At 45.0% G+C, this 25,616-nt stretch overlaps 1 long non-coding RNA gene across 2 annotated transcripts in view; it reads right to left on the bottom strand.

Moving 5' to 3' along the window:
* Window positions 1-17,802, bottom strand: part of LOC137309327 (uncharacterized) — a 62,419-nt gene extending 44,617 nt beyond the window's left edge. The window contains exon 1 of one of the 2 annotated variants that reach the window (XR_010959816.1): window positions 17,742-17,802. This is a non-coding gene — a long non-coding RNA (uncharacterized lncRNA). Of the gene's footprint in view, window positions 1-17,610 lie in introns of both variants that reach the window. The other variant, XR_010959815.1, reaches the window with a different exon arrangement.
* Between the last annotated feature and the right edge of the window lie 7,814 nt (window positions 17,803-25,616).

Raw genomic sequence — 25,616 nt, 5'->3', positions numbered from 1 at the left:
GGAGGGAATTCCAGAGCTTGTGGCCTAGGCAGCTGAAGGAATGACCAGCAATGGTGGAGCGATTAAAATCGGAGATGTGCAAGAGGCCAGAGTTGGAGGAGCTCAGAGATCTCGGAGGATTGTAGGGCTGGAGGAGATTTCAGAGATAGGGAGGGGCGAGGCCATGGAGGGATTTGAAAACAAGGATGAGAATTTTAAAATCAAGGCCTTCCCGGACCAGGAGCCAACATAGGTCAGCGAGCACGGGGTGAAGGGTGAATGGAAGTGCGAGTTAGGATACGGGCAGTAGAGTTTTGGATGCAGTGATGTGATACCTGCAGGTTCTGGCACAGTCACATTGCTGCACTTATCAGGTTGTTGAAACATCATGTTGTTTAATGTCAAGACTTGGAATGGTCTTCACCAGGTATGATCAAGATTCACTGCCGGATAAAGTAATGCAGGTTGCATTGAGAACTCGAGCTGGCTACACAATGTTACCACTAGTTCAAAATTCTGGCTTTGGCCATCAGTAGAAAGACTGTATTGCATCACAGTTCACTAAAGGAACACTTGGCCACTGCTGCCAGTTTGTTTAAAGGTTTATTATTTAGCAAATTCCACAGTTAGAATGTCTACAACACATTGGAAGAAGCTGAGCTTCAAATTTCTTCCAGATGTTTAGGTGCTACGTGATACTTCAACAATAACCTGGACAGCCTTCTGTCTGAAGAACTTCTTGTGCTGTTCCACCCGAGTATTAGTATCTGTCACAGTCTGGGTAAAACTGTCATTAAATCATGAAATCAAGCCCTGTTTACATGGGGAGCAATGTGTTTTCATTTCATTAGGAAAATATTTAAGCTAGCTCCTGAAGATCACTACCTGCTTCTGCCTCATAATGTGTTTCCTGTGAGTTGTGTTTTCTAGAACAGCCTGTGGTGAAATACTGCCTTTTCTAATTAAAATTTCAAATTGCTTTGAAAAACTTTTTAAGGAACTATTTTTGATGACATATGTCAACTGAACTAAATATTGTTGATAAATATGATAAATCAGCACCAGCGTATTGCAGGTAAGGACAGGAACCTACAGAGCCAGATTAAGAATTCTTAGAGCCATGGGTAGTACTTGGCAACTGAGGGATAAAGGAGATATTGACCCTAAATTCCATGGGCTGAGATCCCAGTGGATAAACTAAGGTCATGTCTGCTGGTGGCCTCCAACATTCATCCACTGAATTTGCAGGATCAGTGGGAGGGCATCTAATTTACACGAGGCAGCAGGGGGGAAATGGCACTTTGGGCAGAACTTTAGCATCTGCCCCACACGCTGGAAACTCAGACTCCCCACCCCATTCGGGAATGTGGGGCTGTGCCTAGGCCCCCCTGACTCTGACCCCATTGGGGGATAGGGGACTCTGCCCAGGCCCCCCTGACTCCACTCCATTGGGGGGTAGGGGGTTGTGTCCAGGCCCCCTTGACTCCAACCTCATTCGGGAATGGGGAACTGTGCCCAGGCCCCCCCTGACTCTGACCCCATTGGGAGGTGGGGAGCTGTGCCCAGGCCCATCTAACTCTGACCCCATTGGGAGGTGGGGAGCTGTGCCCAGGCCCCTTACCTAACAAAAATCTAGCAATCTCAGCTTTGAAATTTTCAATTAAACCCCAGCCTCAACAGCTTTTTGGGGGAGATAGTTCCAGATTTCCACTTTGTGTGAGGAGTGCTTCCTGACATCAACACACAACTGGAGTACTGAGTCCAATTCTGGGCACCACACTTTAGGAAGGATGTTGAGGCCTTAGTGAGGGTGCAGAAAAAATTTACTAGAATGGTTCCAGGGATGAAGGACTTCAGTTATGTGGAGAAGCTGGGATTGTTCTCCTTAGAGTAGAGAAGGTTAAGAGGAGATTTGATAGAAATATTCAAAATCATAAAGTAAATAAAGAGAAACTCTTCCTATTGGCAGAAAGGTCGAGAATCAGAGAGCGCAGATTTAAGGTGATTGGCAAAAGGACGAAGGGCGACACGAGGAAAAACATTTTTACACAGTGAGTGATTAGGATCTGGAATGCGCTGCCTGGAAGGGTGGTGGAGGCAGATACAATCATGGCTTTCAAAAGGGAATTGGATAATTTGCAGGGTTACGGGGAAGAGGGGAGGAATGGGTCTAACTGGATTGCTCTTACAAAGAGCCGGCATAGGCTCGATAGGCCAAATGGCCTCCTTCTGTGCTGTAGCCATTCTATGATTCTCTGATCACCCCTGAATGGCTTACCTCTAATTTTAAAATTTTAAGGTTCTGCCCCCTTGTTCTGGACTCCCCCATCAAAGGAGATAGTTTCTCTCTATCGACCCTATCAATTGCTTTAATCATCTTAAACATCTCAATTAGAATCATAGAAAGGTTACAGCATGGAAGGAGGCCTTTCGCCCATCGAGTCTGTGCTGGCTCTACGCAAGAGCAATCCAGCTAGCCCCATTCCCCCGCCCTATCCCTGTAGCCCTGCAATTTTTTTCCTTTCAAGTACTTATCCAGTTCCCTTTTGAAGGCCATGATTGAATCTGCCTCCACCACCCCCTCGGGCAGTGCATTCCAGATCTTAACCACTTGCTTGTAAAAAAGTTTTTCCTCGTTTCACCTTAAATCTATGCCCTCTGGTTCTTGACCCTTCTGCCAATGGGAACAGTTTCTCTCTATTTACTCTGTCTAGACCCTTCATGATTTTGAATACCTCTATCAAATCTCCTCGCAACCTTTTCTGTTCCAAGGAGAACAATCCCAGCTTCTCCAGTCTATCCACGTAACTAAAGTCCCTCATCCCTGGAATCATTCTAGTAAATCTCTTCTGCACCAATAGTCCAGTTGTGGCCGAACCAGTGTTTTATAAAGGTTCATCATGACTTCCTTGCTTTTGTACTCTATGTCTCTATTTATAAAGCCCAGGATCCCGTATGCTTTTTTAACCGCTTTCTCAACCTGCCTTGCCACCTTCAACAATTTGTGTACATATACCCTCAGATCTCTCTGTTCCTGTAACCCTTTTAGAATTGTGCCCTTTAGTTTATATTGCCTCTCCTCATCCTTTCTACCAAAATGTAGATCACCCCTTAATCTTCTACACTCGAGAAAATACAACCATAGTCTATGTAACCTGTTCTCATAATTTAACCCTTTTAGCCCCGATATCATTCTGGTGAATCTGCACTGCACTCCCTCCAAGGCCAATATATCCTTCCTGAGGAGCAGTGCTCCAGATGGGGTCTAACCAAAGCTTCTATACAACAGTAACATAACTTCCACCCCTTTGTATTCCAGCCCCGTGAGGTAAAGGCCAATATCTGACCATCATTTTCAAATCCTCACTGGATACAGGCATGATGCCGGAGGATTGGAGGACTGCTAACATTTTACCATTGTTTAAAAAGAGAGCAAGGTATAGACCGAGTAATTACAGGCCAGTCAGTCTAGCCTCGGTGGTGGGCAAATTATTGGAATCAATTCTGAGGGACAGGATAAATCGTCATTTAGAAAGGCACGGAGTAATCAAGGACAGTCAGCATGGATTTGTTAAGGGAAGTCATGTCTGACTAACTTCATTGAATTTTTTGAGGCGGTAATAAGGAGGGTCAATGAGGGTAGTGCATTTGATGTAGTCTGAAGCTACAACACAGGACTACATGCATGCTAAACAGCGGAAGCAACATGCTATAGACAGAGCTAAGCGATTCCACAACCAAAGCTCTGCAGTCCTGCCACATCCAGTCGTGAATGGTGGTGGACAATTAAACAACTAACGGGAGAAGGAGGCTCTGCAAACATCCCCATCCTCAATGATGGCGGAGTCCAGCACGTGAGTGCAAAAGACAAGGCTGAAGCGTTTGCAACCATCTTCAGCCAGAAGTGCTGAGTGGATGATCCATCTCGGCCTCCTCCCAATATCCCCACCATCACAGAAGCCAGTCTTCAGCCAATTCGATTCACTCCACGTGATATCAAGAAACGGCCGAGTGCACTGGATGCAGCAAAGGCTATGGGCCCCGACAGCATCCCGGCTGTAGTGCTGAAGACTTGTGCTCCAGAACTAGCTGCGCCTCTAGCCAAGCTGTTCCAGTACAGCTACAACACTGGCATCTACCCGACAATGTGGAAAATTGCCCAGGTATGTCTTGTCCACAAAAAGCAGGACAAATCCAATCCGGCCAATTACTGCCCCATCAGTCTACTCTCAATCATTTTTTTTTTATTCGTTCATGGGATGTGGGCGTCGCTGGTGAGGCTGGCGTTTATTGCCCATCCCTAATTGCCCTCGAGAAGATGGTGGTGAGCCGCCTTCTTGAACCGCTGCAGTCCGTGTGGTGACGGTTCTCCCACAGTGCTGTTAGGAAGGGAGTTCCAGGATTTTGACCCAGCGACAATGAAGGAACGGCGATATATTTCCAAGTCGGGATGGTGTGTGACTTGGAGGGGAACGTGCAGGTGGTGTTGTTCCCATGTGCCTGCTGCTCTTGTCCTTCTAGGTGGTAGAGGTTGCGGGTTTGGGAGGTGCTGTCGAAGAAGTCTTGGCGGGTTGCTGCAGTGCATCCTGTGGATGGTGCACACTGCAGCCACAGTGCGCCGGTGGTGAAGGGAGTGAATGTTTAGGGTGGTGGATGGGGTGCCCATCAAGCGGGCTGCTTTATCTTGGATGGTGTCGAGCTTCTTGAGTGTTGTTGGAGCTGCACACATCCAAGCAAGTGGAGAGTATTCCATCACACTCCTGACTTGTGCCTTGTAGATGGTGGAAAGGCTTTGGGGAGTCAGGAGGTGAGTCACTCGCCGCAGAATAGCCAGCCTCTGACCTGCTTTTGTAGCCACAGTATTTATATGGCTGGTCCAGTTAAGTTTCTGGTCAATGGTGTCCCCCAGGATGATGATGGTGGGGGATTCGGCGATGGTACTGCCGTTGAATGTCAAGGGGAGGTGGTTAGACTCTCTCTTGTTGGAGATGGTCATTGCCTGGCACTAATCTGGTGCGAATGTTACTTGCCACTTATGAGCCCAAGCCTGGATGTTGTCCAGGTCTTGCTGCATGCGGGCTCGGACTGCTTCATTATTTGAGGGGTTGCGAATGGAACTGAACACTGTGCAATCATCAGCGAACATCCCCATTTCTGACCTTATGATGGAGGGAAGGTCATTGATGAAGCAGCTGAAGATGGTTGGGCCTAGGATACTGCCCTGAGGAACTCCTGCAGCAATGTCCTGGGGCTGAGATGATTGGCCTCCAACAACCACTACCATCTTCCTTTGTGCTAGGTATGACTCCAGCCACTGGAGAGTTTTCCCCCTGATTCCCATTGACTTCAATTTTACTCGGGCTCCTTGGTGCCACACTCGGTCAAATGCTGCCTTGATGTCAAGGGCAGTCACTCTCACCTCACCTCTGGAATTCAGCTCTTTTGTCCATGTTTGGACCAAGGCTGTAATGAGGTCTGGAGCCGAGTGGTCCTGGCGGAACCCAAACTGAGCATCGGTGAGCAGGTTATTGGTGAGTAAGTGCTCACTCTGTGTCCGCTCCACTCAGTTTAAACCCTCCCCCACAGCATTACTAATCCTCCTCGCGGGGACATTTGTCCCAGCTTTGTTCAGGTGTAAACCGTTCGGTCTGTACAGGTCCCACCTCCCCCAGATCCAGTCCCAATGCCCCAAGAATCTAAAGCCCTCCCTCCTGCACCATCTCTCCAGCCACACATTCATCTGCTCTATCCTCCTATTTCTGTACTCACTAGAGCATGGCACCGGGAGTAAAGTGGAGATTACTACCTTTGAGGTTCTGCTTACTAATCTCTTTCCTAGCTCCCTATAATCTGCCTGCAGGACCACATCCCTCTTCTACCTATGTAGTTTGTACCGATATCGACCTCTGGCTGTTCACCCTCTCCCTTCAGAATATTCTGCAGCCGCTCAGTGACATCCTTGAGCCTGGCACCAGGGAGGCAACATACTATCTTGGAATCACGTCTGCGGCCGAGGAAACGCCTGTCTGTTCCCCTAACTATTGAATCCCCTATTACTATTGCTTTCCTGACCTTTCTCCCACCCTCCCCGGTACAAATGAGCCACCCATGGTGCCGTGGACTTGGCTCTGGTTGTACTCCCCAGAGGGACCATCGCCCTCAACAGTATTCAGAACTTTTTTTTTTATTCATTCACAGGATGTGGGCATTGCTGGCAAGGCTAGTATTTATTGGTCGCAAGGTGACCAAGGTTGGGAGCTAAATATTCAGGGTTATTTAACATTTTGGTGGGGTAGCTCTGTTAATAAAGGATGAAATTGGTATAATAGTGAGAAATGATCTTGGCTCAGAAGATCAAGATGTCGAATCAATTTGGGTGGAGGTAAGAAATAGCAAGGGAAAGAAATCACTGGTGGGAGTAGTATATAGGCCCCCTAACAGTAGCTACACTGTAGGGCAAGATATAAATCAGGAAATAAGGGGGGCTTGTAAAAAAGGTAAGGCAATAATCATGGGCGATTTTAACTTTCACATAGATTGGACAAATCAAATTGGCAAAAATAGCCCTGAGGAGGAGTTCATAGAGTGTATTAGGGACTGTTTCTTAGACCAATACGTCGGGGAACCAACCAGGGAACAGGCCATTATGGATCTAGTAATGGGTAACGAAACAGGATTAATTAATGATCTCAGAGTAAAGGATCCCTTGGGAAGCAGTGATCATAATATGACAGAATTTCACATCCAGTTTGAGAGCGAGGATCTTGTGTCTGAAACTACTGTATTAAACTTAAATAAGGGCAATTACAAAGGAATGAGGGTGGAATTGGCTAAAGTGGACTGCGTAAACAGATTAGATGGTATGATGGTGGATAAGTAGTGGCAAACATTTAAAAAGATATTTTATGACTCACAACAAAAATATATCCCTGTGAGGAGGAAGACTCCACAAAAAGGGTGAACCAACCATGGCTAACTAAGGAAGCCAAGGAAGGTATCAGGTTAAAAGAAAAAGCATACAACATGGGAAAGATTACTGGTAAGCCCAAAGATTGGGAAATCTTTTAAAACCAGCAAAGGATGACTAAAAGAATAATAAAGAGGGAGAAAATAAGTTATGAGAGTAAACTAGCAAGAAATATAAAAACTGACAGTAAAAGCTTCTAAAAGTATATAAAAAGGAAGGGTGTAGCTAAAGTAAACATTGGTCCCTTAGAGGATGAAACTGGGGACATAATTTTGGAAAACGAGGAAATGGCAGAGGAATTGAACAGATATTTCATATTTGTCTTCACAGTACAATTGTAAACAATTTTACAACACCAAGTTATAGTCCAGCAATTTTATTTTAAATTCACAAGCTTTCGGAGACTTCCTCCTTCCTCAGGTAAATGTTTACCTGAGGAAGGAGGAAGTCTCCGAAAGCTTGTGAATTTAAAATAAAATTGCTGGACTATAACTTGGTGTTGTAAAATTGTTTACAATTGTCAACCCCAGTCCATCACCGGCATCTCCACATCATGACTACCATCGACTTCACAGTACAAGACACTAATAACACTCCAATAATAGTAGAAAATCAAGGGGCAAAGGGGAGGGAGGGCACTCACAATCACTATCACTAGAGAAAAAGTACTAGGTAAACTAATGGGTCTAAAGGCTGACAAGTCCCCTGGACCTGATGGCTTTCATCCGAGGATCTTAAAGGAAATAGCTACAGAGATAGAGCATTGGTTCTAATCTTCCAGAATTCACTAGATTCTGGAAAGGTCCCAGCGGATTGGAAAACCGCAAATTCAAGAAGAAAATGAGACAGAAAGCAGGTAACTATAGACCAGTTAGCCTAACATCTGTCATTGGGAAAATGCTAGAATCCATTATTAAGGAAGTAGTAGCAGGACATTTGGAGACTCATAATACAATCAAGGAGAGTCAACATGGTTTTATGAAGGGGAAATCATGTCTGACAAATTTATTAGAGTTCTTTGAGGAAGTAACAGGCAGGGTGGATAAAGGGGAACCAATGGATGCAGTATATTTGGATTTCCAAAAGACATTCGATAAGGTGCTACATAAAAGGTTACTGCACAAGATAAGAGCTCATGGTGTTGGGGGTAATATACTGGCATGGATAGAGGATTGGCTAACTAACAGAAAACAAAGAGTCGGGATAAAAGGGTCATCTTCAAAATAGCAATCTGTAACTAGTGGGGTGCCGCAGGGATCAGTGCTGGGGCCTCAACTATTTACAATATATATCAATGACTTGGATGAAGGAACAGAGTATATTGTTGCCAAATTTGCTGATGATACAAAGATAGGTGGAAAAGCAAGTTGCAAGGAGGACACAAAGGGGGTAAAATTGGATAGGGCCTGTTTTTGGGCGGGGGTAGCACGATCCACTCTTACCCTCCGCCCAATGGCCCCTGCGCAGACAGGAAGAGACTTTCATCACGTCTGAGGACTTACCTGCAATCTGCGTTGGAAATCAGTGATGATCTTGGATTCCATGCAATTTCCACGAGCAGGGGGAATTCCAATCTCTTAAAGGCAGGCTGTCTGTTAGAAACCTCTTAAAGGTAGCTGGTACCTGTTATTTGCTAAAAATAACAGTCTGCTGTCTGCACAGAGTCTGAACGGAGATCAGACATCGCACAAATGTGATGTAAAGCACAGATGCAGGTCCCGTCCCTATGTTTACACACTGATGAGTTATGTTAAAACATTGAATAAAGGTTGTGCATTACTAAATCCCACATCCTCCAATCTGCATGCCAGGCCTCACCAATCTGCTGATCTGAGTTTGTACCAGGCCTGCGAGAGTGCATGCACCAAGGTTCTCTGCTGATGCACCAGGGGCCTTGGTGCAAGAGCTGGACAGAAAGAGGGACATCCTATATCTGCATTGGGGGTGGGGGGAGGGGCGGGGCGGGGCAAGAGGCCCTCTAGACATATACCCAAAAGGTAGTGGGAGGCCGCGGGGGACGAAGTCAATGCCAGGCGCACAGCATCATGAACATGGATGCAGTGCAGGAAGAAGTTCAATGCTTTGACATGAGTGGAGAAGGTGAGTGAGGTCAACTGTCAAGTGGCGTCTCATACCAACTGCTCCATGCACTATACTCCCCATCACCCACGTACCAACAAACTCTTTCCATCAGTACTCAACTCTTCCAACCAGATGCTTCCTCTCACCCTTACACATTGCCACTGTTTCAAGCCGCCCACCCACAACTCACAGGCGACACACATTGGCAGCTATTCAACTATGACAGGCACATCACTCAGACACACGTCCCGCTTTCTTGCAGGAGAAGGTGGCGCATATCAAGAGGCAGCAAGTGGCCGTGGCATTTAGCCCCTTGAGCCTGTTCCGCCATTCAATGAGATCATGGTGGACCTGTGACCTAACTCCATATACCTGTCTTAGCCCCATATCCCTCAATACCCTTGGTTCACAGAAAGCTATCAATCTCAGATTTAACTTTCACAAGTGTGCTAGCATCAACTGCCATCTGCAGAAGAGTGTTCCAAACGTCTCTCACCCTTTATGTGTAGAAGCATTTCCTAACTTCACTCCTGCACGCCCTGGCTCTAAATGTTAGGCTATGTCCCCGTGTCCTAGTATTGAAGTCTAGGAAACCTCCAAAAACAGTTACAAATGTCTTGGCAGCCAGAAGCAATAATCCAGCCACTAACCTGTAAATCCTGCATGGTCCCTTTAAATAGCGCTGGTGGGGGGTCCTCCAGGCACTCTAAGACACGTTCAGATGGTCGGGGTTAAGACTGTGCGTTGAGTTGAGCGTTAAGTCCCAAAATGGTGTCTATCACTTTAAATCAGCGTTGCACACTGATTGAAGCCATTTTCTCTCTACTTTACATGATTCCAGCGTGCGTTATCTGCGCCATCTTGGATGTCGGAGAGACTGTGTAGCACCGAAACAATGGGCGCTACACGGCCCAATTTAGCGCCCAAAGTGTCTGCCAAGGGATATTGACAGGTTAAGGGAATGGGCAAAAATTAGGCAGATGGAATATAATGTGGGAAAATGTGAAGTCATCCACTTTGGGAGGAAAAATAAAAAAACAAAATATTATTTGAATGGAGAAATACCACAAAATGCTGCGGTACAGAGGGATCTGGGTGTCCTCGTACATGAAACACAAAAAGTCAATGTACAGGTGCAGCAGGTAATCCGGAAGGCAAACGGAATATTGGCCATTATTTAAGAACATAAGAACATAAGAAATAGGAGCAGGAGTAGGCCAATCGGCCCCTCAAGCCTGCTCCGCCATTCAATAAGATCATGGCTGATCTGATCCTAACCTCAAATCTAAAGAACACAAGAAGTAGGAGCAGGACCCGGCCACTCAGCCCCTGGGCCCTCTCCGCCACCCACAGGGCATTGACCGATCCGAACTCAGCTTCATGTCCAATTTCCTGCCCGCTCCCCATAACCCCTAATTCCCTTTACTTCTAGGAAACTGTCTATTTCTGTTTTAAATTTATCTAATGATGTAGCTTCCACAGCTTCCTGGGGCAGCAAATTCCACAGACCTACCACCCTCTGAGTGAAGAAGTTTCTCCTCATCTCAGTTTTGAAAGAGCAGCCCCTTATTCTAAGATTATGCCCCCTAGTTCTAGTTTCACCCATCTTTGGGAACATCCTTACTGCATCCACCCGATCAAGCCCCTTCACAATCTTATATGTTTCAATAAGATCGCCTCTCATTCTTCTGAACTCCAATGAGTAGAGTCCCAATCTACTCAACCTCTCCTCATATGTCCACCCCCTCATCCCCGGGATTAACCAAGTGAACCTTCTTTGTACTGCCTCGAGAGCAAGTATGTCTTTTCTTAAGTGTGGACACCAAAACTGTATGCAGTATTCCAGGTGCGGTCTCACCAATACCTTATATAACTGCAGCAATACCTCCCTGTTTTTATATTCTATCCCTCTAGCAATAAAAGCCAACATTCCGTTGGCCTTCTTGATCACCTGCTGCACCTGCATACCAACTTTTTGATTTTCTTGCACTAGGACCCCCAGATCCCTTTGTACTGCAGTACTTTCCAGTCTATCGCCATTAAGAAAATAACTTGCTCTCTGATTTTTCCTGCCAAAGTGCATAACCTCACATTTTCCAATATTATATTGCATCTGCCAAATCTCCGCCCACTTACCCAGCCTGTCTATATCCCCTTGCAGGTTTTTTATGTCCTCCTCACTCTCTACTTTCCCTCCCATCTTTGTATCATCTGCAAATTTTGATATGTTGCACTCGGTCCCCTCCTCCAAATCGTTAATATAGATTGTAAAGAGTTGGGGACCCAGCACCGACTATTTCTAGGGGGATGGAGTATAAAAGCAGGGAAGTCATGCTACAACTGTACAGGGTGCTGGTGAGACCACACCTGGAGTACTGCCTACAGTTCTTATGATAGAGATCATGATGGGAGGTGCTGTCGAAGAAGCCTTGGCGAGTTGCTGCAGTGCATCCTATGGATTGTACACACTGCAGCCACGGTGCGCCAGTGGTGAAGGGAGTGAATGTTTAGGGTGGTGGATGGGGTGCCAATCAAGCGGGCTGCTTTGTCCTGGATGGTGTCGAGCTTCTTGAGTGTTGTTGGAGCTGCACTCATCCAGGCAAGTGGAGAGTATTCCATCACACTCCTGACTTGTGCCTTGTAGATGGTGCAAAGGAATGAGGAATATGCCAGGCCATGAGGTTACAGATTGTGCTAGAATACAATTCTGCTGCTGCTGATGGCCCACAGCGCCTCATGGATGCCCAGTTTTGAGCTGCTAGATCTGTTCTGAATCTATCCTATTTAGTGCCATGCAACACGTTGGATGGTGTCCTCAGTGTGAAGACGGGACTTTGTCTCCACAAGGACTGTGCGGTGGTCACTCCTACCAATACAGTCATGGACAGATGCATCTGCAACAAGTAGATTGGTGAGGACGAGGTCAAGTAGGTTTTTCCCTTGTTGTTGGTTTGCTCACCACCTGCCGCAGGCCCAGTCTGGCAGTTATGTCCTTCAGGACTCGGCCAGTAGTGGTGCTACCGAGCCACTCTTGGTGATGGACATTGAAGTCCCCCACCCAGAGTACATTCTGTGCCCTTGCTACCCTCAGTGCTTCCTCCAAGTGGTGCTCAACATGGAGGAGGACTGATTCATCAGCTGGGGGAGGGCGGTAGGTGATAGTCAGCAGGAAGTTTCCTTGCCCATGTTGACTTGATGCCATGAGATTTCATGGGGTCCAGAGTCAATGTTGAGGCTACTCCCTCCTGACTGTATAACACTGTACCACCACCTCTGGTGGGTCTGTCCTGCCGGTGGGACAGGACATACCCAGGGATGGTGATGGAAGAGTCTGGAACGTTGGCTGAAAGGTATGATTCTGTGAGTATGGCTATGTCAGGCTGTTGCTTGACTCGTCTGTGGGACAGTTCTCCCAATTTTGGCACAAGTGCCCAGATGTTAGTGAGGAGGACTTTGCAGGGTTGACTGGGCTTGGTTTGCCTTTGTTTGAGTCCGGTGCCTAGTGGTCCGGTTTCATTCTTATTGTGACTTTCTGTAGCGAGGTTGTATACCTGAGTGGCTTGCTAGGCCATTTCGGAGGGCGATTAAGAATCAACCACATTGCTGTGGATTTAGAGTCACATATGGCCAGACCGGGTAAGGACGGCAGGTTTCCTTCACTTAGTGAACCAGATGGGTTTTTAACGACAATTCGGTAGTTTCAAGGCCATCATTACTGATACTAATTTTTAATTCCAGATTTTTATTTAATTGAATTTAAATTCCCCAGCTGCTGTAGTGGGATTTGAACTCATGTCTCCGGATTATTAGTCCAGGCCTAACACAACCACTATGCTACCGTACCCAATTCTGATAGCACTGTTGCAAGCCTCACACCCACAACTCACAGTTCACACACACGGGTAGCTATTCAACCATGATAGCCACATCACCCAAACATCTTGCAGGACACTCACTGACACATTTCCCTCTTTCTTGCAGGAGAAGGTGGTGAATAATGGGAAGCAGCAGGTGCCAGTGGCTCCATGGAACATGAACCTGCTGTCCTCGCTCAGGATGACAGTATTCCTGCTCCCACCCCTGCCATTCCGCTTTTGCTCTTGCTGTTGCTTGTCAGCCAGCCAGCCCGCTTCCGGTAGAGTATTGAAACTTTATCCAAGTATAGGAAACATCCAAAAACACGCACAAATGCATCAGCAGCCAGAATAAATAATCCAGCAACTAACCTGTAACTCCTGCATGATCCCTTTAAATAGTGCTGGTGGGGGCCCCGTCACGCCCTTTAAGTCATGTTCAGCTGTGTGCGTTGGATGGATTGGGAAAATAGCAGCGGTCCCTTTAAATCAGTGTCATAATCTCCCTACTCTGCATGCTGCCAGCGGTCATTAGGTGCGTGCACAAACCCCTTTACCAAAATGGCGTTTTGCGTCGGAAGTGTGTGCACACATCTCCAACCCCATTTCTGAGATTTAGTTGGCCGCAAAGCTTCTAAAACATGGGTGCTGACCAGCCCAACTCCACCCCCACAAGAGTAAAACATGGGTGCTGACCAGCCCAACTCCACCCCCACAAGAGTAAAACATGGGTGCTGACCAGCCCAACTCCACCCCCACAAGAGTAAAACATGGGTGCTGACCAGCCCAACTCCACCCCCACAAGAGTAAAACATGGGTGCTGACCAGCCCAACTCCACCCCCACAAGAGTAAAAGGATAGTCAAAGAAAGGGTGGGCCGATTAGCGACTAAAAAGGAAACCTTCTTGTGGAGGCTGTGAGCATACCCGAGGTACTAAATGAGTGTTTTGCATCTGTCTTCATTAAAGAAATGTGTATGGAAATATAATTTTCACACAAATGTATGAGGAACCTTTATAAAACACTGGTTCGCCACAACTGGAGTATTGTGTCCAGTTCTGGGCACCGCACTTCAGGAAAGATGTGAAGGCCTAAGAGAGGGTGCAGAAGAGATTTACTAGACTGATTCCAGGGATGAGGGGCTTCAGTTACGTGGATAGACTGGAGAAGCTGGGGTTGTTCTCCTTGGAACAGAGACAGTTAAGAGGAGATTTGATCGAGGTATTCAAAATCATGAAGGGTCTAGACAGAGTAGAGAGAAAGAAACTGTTCCCATTGGCGGAAGGGTCAAGGATCAGAGGACATAGATTTAAGGTGATTGGCAAAAGAACCAAAGGTGACATGAGGAAAAACTTGTTTACACAGCGAGTGGTTAGGATCTGGAATGCACTGCCCGAGGGGGTGGTGGAGGCAGATTCAATCATGGCCTTCAAAAGGGAACTGGATTAGTATTGGAAAGGAAAAAATTTGCAGGGCTACGGGGAAAGGGCGGGGGAGTGGGACTAGCTGGATTGCTCTTGCATAGAGCCGGCATGGACTCGATGGGCTGAATGGCCTCCTTCCGTGCTGTAACCTTCTATGATTCCGTGAATTCAAAGGGTTAGATTTAATGGGGTTATGGGTTCGAAACAACAGGAACCAGCCTTAGTGCAGTAATAATCGTGGTTAAGAAGACTCAACCATGTTATCTGAGGCAAAAACAGTGAAACAAAGGCTGGGCCTGTATGTCCGAACACGTTGCTAAGCAACTACATTCCAGAATCAAGGAAGAACAATTGATTGGCCCCTAAAAATGCTGATAAGGGAACCATCTATATGTGGCTCAAATTTGCTGCAGTGAGAAGGATAAACAGTGCCCTAAGGAACTCCTGGAGCAATGTCCTGGGGCTGAGATGATTGGCATCCAACAACCACTACCACTACTACTTCAGGAAGATATAGACAGACTGGTGAAATGGGCAGACACAGGCAGATGAAATTTAATGCAGAGAAGTGTGAAGTGATGAATTTTGGAAGGTAGAATGAGGAGAGGCAATATAAGCTAAATGGTACAATTTTAAAAGGGTTCCAGGAACAGAGATACATGGGGGTTCATATATACAAATCTTTGAAGGTGGCAGGACAAGTTAATAAAGCTGTTAAAAAAGCTTACGGGGTGATTGGCTTTTTAAAAGAGGCATGGAGTACAAAAAACAAGGAAGTTGTGGTAAACCTTTATAAATCATTGGTTAGTATTGTGTCAATTCTGGGCATCACACTTTAGGAAGGACATCAAGGCCTTGGAGAGGGTGCAGAGGAGATTTACCAGAATGGTACAAGGAATTTCAGTTATGTGGAGAGACTAGAGGAGCTGGGATTGTTCTCCTCAGAGCAGAGGAGATTAGGGGAGATTTAATAGAGATGTTCACAATTCTGGGGAGTTTTAATAGAGTAGATAGGGAGAAACTGTTTCCACTGGCAGCAGGATCCATAACCAGAGGACACAGATTTAAGATAATTGGCAAAAAATGCAGGTGAGAAATGCAGCGAGTAGTTATGATCTGGAATGCACAACCTGAAAAGGTGGTGGAAGCAGATTCAATAGTAACTTTCAAAAGGGAAATGAATATATATATATATATATATATGTATACTTGAAAAGGAGACATTTGCAGGGCTATGGGAAAAGAACAGGGGAGTGGGACTAATTGGATAGCTCTTTCAAAGGCCAAATTGCCTCCTTCTGTGCTGTATGATTCTATGACTTATCATTTACAAATCCATGCTTGCTCTCTCTGATCAGTTCATTTTTGTCCAAGTGCTCAGTCACTCTGTCCCTAATGGTAGATTCTAGTAACTGTCCCACAACAGACATTAGACCAAAGGTCTATAACTTCCTGGTTTATCTCTCCCACCCTTCTTAAATAACGGAGTGAAACTGGCAATTTTCCAATCCAAGGGGACAATTCCTTAATCAAGAGAGTTTTGGAAGATCATGACTAAAGCATCTGCAATTTTCTCACCTACTTATTTTAATCCCCTGGGGTGGAAACCATTAGGTCCTGGCGATTTGTCAATCTACGGTCTCATTATTTTCTCCATTACCATTTTTTTAATATAACCTTTTAATGCATTCCAACATCTGGTTTGTTTTACTCACTGCCACTGAGCATTGTTGCGATAGATTCAATTTATTGTCAATCAGGACCCCCAGATCTCTTTCATTTTCCATGCACATTTTTTTCTTTCCATTTAAGTAATAATCCTTTCCTGGATTTTTTTATACCCATGTGAAGCACTTTGCATTTCTCTACATTGAATTCTATCTGCCACCCGTCTGCCCAATTCCCAAGTATATTCCAATCCTCCTGTAGCTTATCCTGTTCAATTGTAAACAATTTTACAACACCAAGTTATAGTCCAGCAATTTTATTTTAAATTCACAAGCTTTCGGAGGCTTCCTCCTTCCTCAGGTGAACGTTTGTTGGAAATGAAATCCTCGAAATGAGATCGCATTTATAATTCACAGAACAATGCTTGGTGATTACAGACAGTTTTTTCAACTGCCCGTTGCCAAAGCTTGTGAATTTAAAATAAAATTGCTGGACTATAACTTGGTGTTGTAAAATTGTTTACAATTGTCAACCCCAGTCCATCACCGGCATCTCCACATTATCCTGTTCAGTTTTGGAGTCTACCACCTTCATTAGCTTTGTATCAACTGCAAATTTAGCCACTGTGCTTGTGACACCTAGCTCCAGATCATTTATAACGATATTAAAAAGAGGTTAATGTTCATCACAATTGTTTCTATATTTGCATCTCTATTTAAAGATAAAACATTCCATTAGTATTTCAGTCTGTTGCTTTAAACAGATGATAAGATGAATATTGAACATGATAATGTTCTGGCCAAGCTTGTGGTTTCACAGAGGAGAAAGACCAGAAGTGAAGAAATGTTAGAAGCAGAGAGTTCCTTGCAGCGACAGAATCGGATTCCCCAGACGGGTTTACAGAAAGCTACCCACACAGAAGGAAATGTCGAGGAGCTGGATGGGACCCAGGCCCAGCTAACAGCCCACACACTGCATGGCTTCAAGCTACTTGTTATCACCAGAAACTGTTTTGTCCGAATGTTTACTACTGAACACGCAGTTTGTGGAATTCAGACATATGCCAACTTTTGTGTAATTCTCATATCCTGAAAATGCACATGCTTGTGGCATCATATTAAATATCCAACATTTGTCCAGTATTTTCTTTTAAAAGAAACAGCTTGTGCTGATACAACAGCCTCCTTAACCCACGATTTTTCATTTAATTAGTTAGATATTTTAAAACAATTTTCTCCTCCCACTATACCTCTCAATTCTCATTTCCCTGTGTACCACTCTGTTCCACTGCATCGCCCACATGTCTCATTTCATTCCCTCTCATCCTGTACTTATCACCCGATGCTATATCATTTCCCCTGCACTAATTAGTGATCTTCTCCCAATCTGCTATTGGTACTAATAGGCTGCTACTCTTCCCACTCTTCTGTGCACTGGGAGCAAAGGGCACGGCTGAGGTATGGGTTTGTGTGGCGCATAACAAAGGCCCTGTGGGGGCTTGGGATTGACGAGAGGTAATTATGGAACAGGCTGACAGACAACACTGTGCTTTTCAATCTTGGTCAATCTGCCCAATACATGTTACCATCAGGTAGTCTTATCTTGCCAAATTCCTTAAAGTGTGCTGTATTTTTACCTGTCTGTTGTCGATTCTTCAGGTAATATTGGCGTTGAGCCTGGTTACCACCTGCTGCCAGGAATGGTACATGTTATCGTCTGGGAAGATTGCCCTAAAGTGCCAAATAAGACATTCCTCCTTGCACCCACCTCATGGGAGCTGTTCGTCCATTTTACCAGCTATTAAGTTGGGGTCACATGTGGTGCCACTCTGTCAGTTGCCTACAGATTGCGATTAGTGCTTCCGCCTTGAATTTCCTTTCACTTTCACTTCATGATTATCACAGAATCATAAAATGGTTACAGCACAGAAGGCCATTTGTCTTATCGAGCCCGTGCCATTACCTGCTGTTTCTTCGCTTTCCCTGAGCCTCAGCAAAAGCCAACAAATAATTAAAATCCACCTTGAAACTTTAGAAAAGCTGAAGCAATTTATCCCCATATGCAGCCCCTTATCTTTCCACACATCCCCATAAATTTGTCCTACTCACCAGGTTTTCTTCATCCCCCATTAGACTGGCTTGTTTAGCACCAGAATCTAGGCAGGAAAACCTGCAACAGAAAATCAGCCCTAATAATCTGAGAACCTCCAAATTCCCTTCCAACTCAATACAACATCCTAAATTAAATATAAATCGCTGTTTCTTTATTGTTGCTGGATGACAATCCTGGAATTCCTACCTAATACCATTGTGGGAGCACCATCGCCACACGGACTGCAGAGCTGAAAAGAAGAAGGCTCATCATCACCTTCTCAGGACAAGTGAGGATGGGCAATAAATGCTGGTCCCGAGAACAAATATTAAAAAATGGGAAACCAAAGTCATGAGGAGAGACTTGAGAAACTGGGACTATTTCCACTGGAGCAGAAAAGGCTAAGGAGATTTTATAGAGGTTTTAAAAATTATGAAGGATTTTGATGGTGTAAATAGGGAAAAACTATTATCTGTGATATGGGAGTAAATGACGAGGGGGTCATCAATTTAAAATTATCATTGAGAGAATAAGGAGATTAGGTGAGATTTCTTTATTGAGAGGGTTGTTGGACTGTGGAATACTTTGTTACAGGGAGTGATTATGGCAGAGACCATTGCATCTTTTAAGGTAAAATTGGATAAATATTTGAAGCAGAGAAAGATACGGGGAGAAACCAGAGGAAATGTTGAGTTGCAAGGTCCAAAGACTGGGAGAGTAGATGTGCAAAATTGTTCGTGCTGCGTGGGTTATCAGGAAACTTCTAGACCTGATATGGTGTCAAAGACTGCAAGATCCATATGGTAACCCCACTGTAGGACATGCAGAATAGCACTCCACTACTGTTTATAACTATGACAAAAGTGAGCGGTTATTCAAAGTGCAGCTAAATCAAATCAAAGTTCAGCCAGTGCAGCATCACATTAAGTTAGCCAAGATGGAGAAAATGTAACCCATGGTAATTTGGAAGTAAGTTCACTCCTGCTGCTACCTGAAAACACTTGATCCAAGCAGCCTTGATTAATGGTTTGGAAACAAGAAGGCTTGGAAAATGCTGTCGATACACAGCAGGTCTGTCAGAATCTGTAAAGAGAAAGGTTTGACTGTAAATCTTTCACCAGTCCGCACCTAAGACATGAAACAGTCATTTATCTTTCAGATGCTAATGGAGCTGCCGTGTCTTTACTTTCTGATTTTAGTTCAGATTTCCAGTATTTACTATTTTTTTCCTTCTGGTAAATGTTGGGATTTTGCACTCCCCACTCAGAGCTTGATGCGAATGGAAGTGCATATTGTATTTGGGCGCTAAGCTCAGCATGCTCAATTTGCAGTTGGACTTTATTCCATTCATTTGTGTTTGTGTTTACTGTGTGCTCTTTGCCGAGTCTCCTTGGGGTCGAATTTACTTCAAAATCAGTGTTCAGCTCCTCTGATAATAAACCATCCCCTGCCAGCCTACAGCAGGACCTCGATAACAGATTTTCACCAAAATTACTTTGACAGCACCTCCCTCTCTTGTGACTTCTACCACTGAGAAGGACAAGAAAGCAATGTTGTAGGAACATCATTAGCTTCAAGTTCTCTTCTAAGTCATATACAATCCTGACTTGGACATGCATCGCTGTTTCTTCATCGTTCCTGGTTCAATATCCTGGAAAACTCTCTCACACACTATCATGGGAAAAACTATCACCACAAGAACTGCAGCAATTCAAGGCGATGGCCCACCACCAGCTTTTCAGGGTACCAGAGATGGACAAGAAGTGCAGCCTTGCCAGTGTGCCCGCAGCCCAAGATCAAGTAAAGAAACTTAGAGGGACCTTAGGTAGGGTGGTCCCAAGGAGTTGAGGGGAAAAGAACCTAAATCTGTAAGATGATGTTGAGGATCTTGGACAAATAGTAGGAGTCCAAGCCCACTAAAGGAGGTCCCCCCCAACCCCCGACTATGGAATGCATACAGGCAACAATGTCCTGAGCAGGCCAAATATCACTTGAGAGCATTGAACAAGGTGGTGACTGACTATCCAGTCCTAGGTATGTCTAGTAGGGGACCGACCACAGACAGTGCCTGTGTAATTCCATTTGCTGATGCAAAATGGGAATGGTGGCACCAGTCAGTGCCAAGGTCTCAAAAGTACCTTGGATTGGGAAGGTAGGGATTGACTGGATCATCAATCGAGGCCATATGGGTTGAGCTAAGAAATAAAAAAGGGGCAGTCACACTACTAGGAGTGTACTATAGACCCCCGAATAGCGAAAGGGAGATAGAAGAACAAATATGTAGGCAAATTTCTGAGTGCAAAAATAAGAGAACAATAATAGTAGGGGACTTCAACTACCCGAACATCAACTGGGATTCAAACAGTGTGAGGGGCACAGAGGGCGCAAAATTCTTGATCGGTGTCCAGGAGAACTTTTTTAGCCAGTACGTGACAAGCCCAACAAGAGGGGATGCAATTCTAGATTTAGTCCTGGGAAATGAAGATGGGCAGGTGGGTGAAGTGACCGTGGGTGACCATATTGGGGATAGTGACCACAATTCAGTTAGTTTTAGCATTATTATGGAAAAGGACAGAGTTAAATCAGGAGTAAATGTTTAAATTGGGGGAAGGCAAATTTTACAGAGCTAAGAGGTGATTTGACAGAAGTGGACTGGACACAAATACTTGAGGAGAAATCAGTGGCAAGCCAGTGGGAGGCACTAAAAATTGAAATTCTACGGGTACAATGCAGACATGTCCCCTCAAAGAAAATGGGTGGCACTGTCAAATTTAGAGTCCCCTGGCTGTCTAGAAGTATACGAGGCAAGATAAAGCAGAAAAAGAAAGCTTATGACTGTCACAGAAAACTAAATACTGCAGAAAGCCTAGGGGAGTATAGAAAGTACAAGGATGACGTAAAATGAGAAATAAGGAAAGCAAAGAGAGGGCATGAAAAAACATTAGCTAGTAAGACTAAAGAAAACCCAAAGATGTTTTATCAGTACATTAAGAACAAGAGGATAGCTAAGGAAAAGGTGGGACCTATCAGGGATGATAAGGGTAACTTGTGTGTAGAAGCAGAGGATGTGGGTAGGGCTTTAAATCAATATTTTGTCTCTGTTTTCACAAAGGAAAGGGATGATCCGGACGTAGTAGTTAAAGAGGAGAGGTGTGAAATATTGGATAAGGGAAACATAACGAGAGAGGAAGTACTAGAGGGACTGGAATCCTTGAAAGTTGATAAGTCACCAGGGCTGGATGGATTGTTTCTTAGGCTATTGAAGGAAGTCAGGGAGGAAATAGCGGATGCTCTGAGGATCATTTTCCAATCCTCACTTGATACAGGGGAGGTACCGGAGGACTGGAAGACTGCAAGCGTAGTACCATTGTTTAAAAAGGGTACGAGGGAAAGGCCGAACAATTATAGGCCGGTCAGTCTTACCTCGGAGATGGACAAACTATTAGAATCAATAGAGATAGGATGAACTGTCACTTGAAAAGGCATGGTTTAATCAGGGATAGTCAGCATGGATTTGTTCAGGGAAGGTCATGCCTTACAAATCTGATTGAATTCTTTGAGGAAGCAACAGGGAGGATTGATGAGGATAGTGCAGTGGATGTTGTCTACATGGATTTTAGTAAGGCATTTAACAAGGTCCCACATGGCAGACTGGTCAGAAAGGTAAAAGCCCATGGGACACAGGGAAATGTGGCGAATTGGATCCAAAATTGGCTCAGTAACAGGAAACAAAGGGGAAAAGTCAATGGATGTCTTTGCGAATGGAAATCAGTTTCCAGTGGTGTGCCACAGGGCTCAGTGTTGGGTCCCTTGCTGTTTGTGGTATATATTAATGATTTGGACTTGAATGTAGGGGGCATGATTGGCAAATTTGCAGACGACACAAAAATTGGCCGTGTAGTTGATAGTGAAGAGGATAGCTGTAGACTCCAAGAAGATATCAATGGGTTGGTGGAGTGGGTGGAAAAGTGGCAAATGGAGTTCAACCCGGAGAAGTGTGAGGTAATGCACTTAGGGAGGGCAAACAGTAAAAGGGAATACGCAGTAAACGGGAATATATTGAGAGGGGTAGAGGAAGTGAGAGACCTTGGAGTGCATGTGCACAGGTCCCTGAAGGTGGCAGTACAGGTAGATAAGATTGTGAAGAAGGCATACGGAATGCTCTCCGTTATTAGCCGAGGTATAGAATACAAAAGCAGGGATGTAATGATGGATCTGTGTAAAACGCTGGTAAGGCCACAGCTGGAGAATTGTGCGCAGTTCTGGTCACCACATTACAGGAAGGATGTAATTGCTCTGGAGAGAGTAATGAGAAGATTTACAAGAATGTTGCCAGGGCTTGAAAATTTCAGCTACGAGGAGAGATTGGATAGGCTGGGGTTGTTTTCCTTGGAGCAGAGGAGGCTGAGGGGTGACTTGATTGAGGTGTAGAAAATTTTGAGGGGCCTAGATAGAGTGGACAGGAGGTACCTGTTTCCCCTAGCGGAGAGTTCAAGAAGTAGAGGACATAGATTTAAGCTGATTGGCGGAAGGATTAGAGGGGACATGAGGAAAATCTTTTTTACCCAGAGGGTGGTGGGTGTATGGAATTTGCTGCCCGAATTGGTGGCAGAGGCAGGGACCCTCAACTCTTTTTAAAAAGTACCTGGACCTGCACCCAAAGTGCTGTAAGCTGCAGGGCTACGAACCAGGTGCTGGAGAGTGGGATTAGAATGGGCACCTGGTTGTTCTTTGAGCTGGTGCGGACACGATGGGCCGAATGGCCCCCTTCTGTGCTGTATCTTTTCTATCGTTCTATGGAAAAAGGTCTCAAATCAGCTTGTCCTAATCTGAAACATTGGGGTTGACTGAAATGTAGACTGTAGTGTCAGTTGGCACCAAAGTGGATCTTCAGCCGATATCTGGCAACACCTGTACTTTGGGAGCCCAGTGTTGGAAGGTGCTGGTACATTGGATGTGGAAGTTTTCTTTTACTTTTCAGAGACAGCCTGTGTGTCACTCGGCATTAGTTGGAACTGAGGAAACAGTAGCATCTGCATTAGACAAGGGGAGACTGGACATGCTTTCTCCGTAGCAAAATCAGAATGCAGAAATTTACAGTACAGAAGGAGACCATTCGGCCCATCGTGTCTGTGGCAGCTGAAAACGAGCTATCCTGCCTAATCCCACTTTCCAGCACTTCGTCTGTAGGCTTGTAGGTTCAAGTGCATATCCAAGTACTTTTTAAATGCAATGAGGGTTTCTGTCTCTGCCACCCTTTCAGGCAGTGAGTTTCAGACCTCCACCAGCCTCTGGGTGAAAAAATTTCTCCTCAACTCCCCTCTAATCCTTCTAATTAATTTAAATCTATGCCCCCTAGTTATTGACCTTTGTGCTAATGGAAATAGGTCATAGAAACATCGAAAATAGGAGCAGGAGTGGGCCATTCGGCCCTTCGAGCCTGCTCCGGCATTCAATATGATCATGGCTGATCCTCTATCTCAATACCATATTCCCGCTCTCTCCCCACACCCCTTGATGCCTTTTGTGTCTAGAAATCTATTTAGCTCCTTCTTAAATATATTCAGTGACTTGGCCTCCACAGCCTTCTGTGGTAGAGAATTCCACAGGTTCACCACCCTCTGAGTGAAGAAATCTCTCCTCATCTCAGTCCTAAATGTCCTACCCCATATCCTGAGACTGTGACCCCTCGTTCTGGACCCTCCAACCAGGGGAAACATCCTCCCTGCATCCAGTCTGTCAAGCCCCGTCAGAATTTTATATGTTTCAATGAGATCCCCTCTCATTCTTCTAAACTCGAGTGAATACAGGCCGAGTCGACCCAATCTCTCCTCATACGACAGTCCTGCCATCCCAGGAATCAGTCTGGTGAACCTTCGCTGCACTCCCTCTATGGCAAATATATCCTTTTCTTAGGTAAGGAGACCAAAACTGCACACAATACTCCAGGTGTGGTCTCACCAAGGCCCTGTATAACTGCAGTAAGACATCCTTGCTCCTGTACTCAAATCCTCTTGCAATGAAGGCCAACATACCATTTGCCTTCCTAACTGCTTGCTGCACCTGCATGTTTGCTTTCAGTGACTGGTGTACAAGGACACCCAGGTCCCTTTGTACATCAACATTTCCCAATCTATCACCATTTAAATAATACTCTGCCTTTTTGTTTTTCCTTCCGAAGTGGATAACTTCACATTTATTCACATTATACTGCATCTGCCATGTATTTGCCCACTCACTCAACTTGTCCAAATTGCCTTGAAGTCTCTTTGCATCCTCCTCACAACTCATGATCCCACCTAATTTTGTGTCGTCAGCAAACTTGGAAATATTACATTTAGTTCCCTCATCCAAATCATTGATATATATTGTGAATAGCTGGGGCCCAAGCACTGATCCCTGCGGTACCCCACTAGTCACTAACTGCCACCCCAAAAATGACCCATTCGTTCCTACTCTGTTTCCTGTCTGTCAACCAATTTTCAATCCATGCCAGTATATTCCCCCCAATCCCATGTGCTTTAATTTTGCACACTAACCTCTTGTGTGGGACTTTATCAAAGGCCTTCTGAAAATCCAAATAAACCACATCCACTGGTTCTCCCTTATCTATTCTACCAGTTACATCCTCAAAAAACTCCAGTAGGTTTGTCAAACATGATTTCCCTTTCATAAACCCGTGTTGACTTTGTCTAATCCCACTCATATTTTCTAAGTGTCCTGTTATCACATCCTTTATAATAGACTCCAGCATTTTCCCTACTACTGATGTTCGGCTAACAGGTCTGTAGTTCCCTGTTTTCTCTCTCCTTCCTTTTTTAAATAGTGGGGTTACATTTGCCACCCTCCAATCTGCAGGAACTGTTCCATAATCGATAGAATTTTGGAAGATGACAACTAATGTATCCACTATTTCCATGGCTACCTCTTTCAGTACTCTGGGATGCAGATTATCAGGCCCTGGGGATTTATCAGCTTTCAGTCCCATTAATTTCTCCAGCACTATTTTTTTACTAATACTAATTTCCTTTAATTCCTCCTTCTCACTAGACCCTTGGTTCCCTCGCATTTCTGGCAAGTTATTTGTGTCCTCTTCTGTGAAGACAGAACCAAAGTATTTGTTTAATTGCTCTGCCATTTCCTTGTTCCCCATAGGTCCTTCCTATCCACTCTATCTAGGCCCCTCATAATTTTATACACTTCAATTAAATATCCCCTCAGCCTCCTCTGTACCAAAGAGAATAGCCCCAGCCTATCCAATCTTTCCTCATAGCTAAAATTCTCCATCCCTGGCAACACTCTCTAGTGCAATTACATCCTTCCTGTAATGTGGTGACTGGAACTGTACACAGTACTCAAGCTGTGGTCTAACCAGTGTTGTATACAGTTCAAGCATAACCTCCCTGCTCTTATATTCTATGCCTTGGCTAATAAAGGAAAGTATCCCGTATGCCTTTTTAACCACCTTATCTACCTGTCCTGCTAACTTCAGGGATCTGTGGACATGCACTCCAAGGTCCCTCACTTCCTCTACACCTCTCAGTATCCTCC

This window comes from Heptranchias perlo, unplaced genomic scaffold (genome assembly GCF_035084215.1).
Source record: "Heptranchias perlo isolate sHepPer1 unplaced genomic scaffold, sHepPer1.hap1 HAP1_SCAFFOLD_162, whole genome shotgun sequence".
Taxonomy (NCBI): Eukaryota; Metazoa; Chordata; class Chondrichthyes; order Hexanchiformes; family Hexanchidae; genus Heptranchias; species Heptranchias perlo.
This window is presented reverse-complemented; position numbering and strand designations above follow the sequence as displayed.